Source organism: Marmota marmota, unplaced genomic scaffold, assembly GCF_001458135.2.
Source record: "Marmota marmota marmota unplaced genomic scaffold, marMar, whole genome shotgun sequence".
Lineage (NCBI taxonomy): Eukaryota > Metazoa > Chordata > Mammalia > Rodentia > Sciuridae > Marmota > Marmota marmota.
This window is the reverse complement of record NW_026003890.1, coordinates 1-2134: the sequence shown is the minus strand read 5'-3', so window position 1 is coordinate 2134 and position 2134 is coordinate 1. Positions and strand designations below refer to the sequence as shown.

Genomic DNA, 2134 nt, shown 5'->3' with positions numbered 1-2134 from the left:
TGGATGCCCTCGAGAATAAGCCTGACAGATATTTCTTGGAGCCCCTGCTGCCAGCAGTGCTGAGGCCAGCAAAAAGAAGCAGACCATTACCAAGGAGGATGAGCGACGGGAAAGGAGACCTTGGAGCATTGTTCCCAGGAGGCCCAGGGAGGGCACTCAACCTGCTGCCCGGAAGAAGACTACCGGCCAAGTGACTTGAATAGCACTTTCACCGAATTCCGTCCTCAGAGTTTGCTGCCAGCACTGACCTTGCAGAGTTGGGACTGCAGTCTGCAGAAGCTACAGAAGTGCATGGGGGGGCGGGGCCTCTGGGCATTGGCGGATTGGATCCCTTATCTCAGTGACAGTGTGCTGATGGCTTTTTCCTTCACCTAGTCAGGGCTGATGGAGACACAGAGGGGAGGTTATGTGTTGGCCCAAGAAGCTCTGGTACCCCCCCATTAGGAGCCCTGGGCTGTCCTGAGGCCAGATTCTGACTCTGACATGGGAGACATAGAAGAAGTGGAACAGGATTTCATTGGTGAGGACCTTGGCATCATAATTGCCAGGTACACTGGTGAAGAGGAGTCAGCCAAGTTGCAGGAGGACATGAAGGTGAAGGAGCATGAGGACAAAGGTGATGCTAGTGGCCGCTCGAGCCCGCATCTGAGCACTGCCTCTCAGCTCAGCAGCGTGTCCATGGCCAGCGGAAGCGTGAAGATGACCAGGTTTGCTGAGAGGAAGCTCCAGAGACTCAACGGCTGTGAAACCAAGTCCAGTACCAGCAGCTCCCAGAAGACCACACCAGATGCATCGGAAAGCTGCCTAGCCCCTATGACGACATGGAAGCAGAAGAGAGAGCAGAGCCCAGGCAGGCACAGCCGGGATCCTGCCAGCCTCCTGGCATCTGAGCTGGTGCAGCTGCACATGCCCCTGGAGGAGAAGCCCAGGGCCATAGAGACCCAGAAGAAGAGGATGGAGTCCCTGTCTGCATGGCAGCACCTGAAGCTGGGCAAAGCCACCTTCCTGCACGTGAAGAAGGGGTAGGCTGATGGCGCCCCACACCCACTGAGGCCCAAGAATTTTGCAAAGGAGTATGCTCAGCACAATGGCACGGACATTGACAGTGGCATTTCTAAGTTAGAAGCCTTTCTCGCCAAGGAAGAGCAGAGGGAAGATGTCAGTGAGTTTCAGGTCATGGACAGAGAAAGCCGAGCTTTTTGTCCAGCTTCATAGCCCCAAAGAGCTGACTGCTGTGCACAATGGGGAGAAGGGCAGAGCGCTTTCCGCTGCTCTCCTGGAGGACGGCATTGGCAAAGTGGGAGACCTGAGCGAATGCGACCTTTCCATCAAGAAGCTGAACGAGACCATCAGCACACTGCAGCAGGCCATACTGAAGATCTCCCACAGCAGGAGCAGCTCCTCATGAAGTCCCCCAGGGGACCAATGCCAGGCCCTAAAAATAACTCTCAGGACAAAAAAGTAAAGACCTCAATCCACTTCACTGAGCGCTTTCTCCCACTGGGGTGGCTGGTCACTGCAAACCACCACCACCACCACCACTCTCCTATCCCCACCCTGTCTGGGGCAGGGCCTAAGCTCTCATTCAGGAAGACCAGCTAAGCTGAAGGTTCCAAAGGTTAGGCAGTAGGGCTCTTCTCAAAGCAAGACCCCAACACCCTGCCTGGAGACCCTCCCGCATTTGCAACCTTTCCCCTCTGGAGATCACCCACGAACACCTCCTAGCCCAGGTGTGGACAGTGCTGCAGTCCTTGGCAGCAACCCTCCTGAGAAGTGTCTGTTGAACAGTTACAGGCTTCATGATGATAGCAACCAGCGACATTGTCTCTATCCTCCTGTAAAGAGGCAAATATTCTGTGACAAAAGGTGAACTTCACAGAAGCCATGGACAGGAGCAGGAAAGAGGCAGGGCTGCGCTCCTCCGACCCCGCAGGGAGCAACCACATTCCTGGGGAAGAGCCACTGAGGATCAAGGCCAGCCTCATCGAGGTGGACCTGTCCCACCTACAGGCCCCCAATGAGGACGAAGAGGGGACTGCGGGCTGGCCATACGGGCTCTGTGGACCTCCTCGGTGACAGTGACCAGAAGCCTGGACTTGGCTTCTTCTTTAAGGATGAACAGAAAGCAGAAGAT

General features: G+C 55.6%; 1 pseudogene; it reads left to right on the top strand.

The window, feature by feature from the left end:
* The first annotated feature begins 8 nt into the window (after positions 1-8).
* On the top strand, positions 9-2127 carry LOC107135248 (annotated as a pseudogene).
* The last annotated feature ends 7 nt before the right edge of the window (positions 2128-2134 follow it).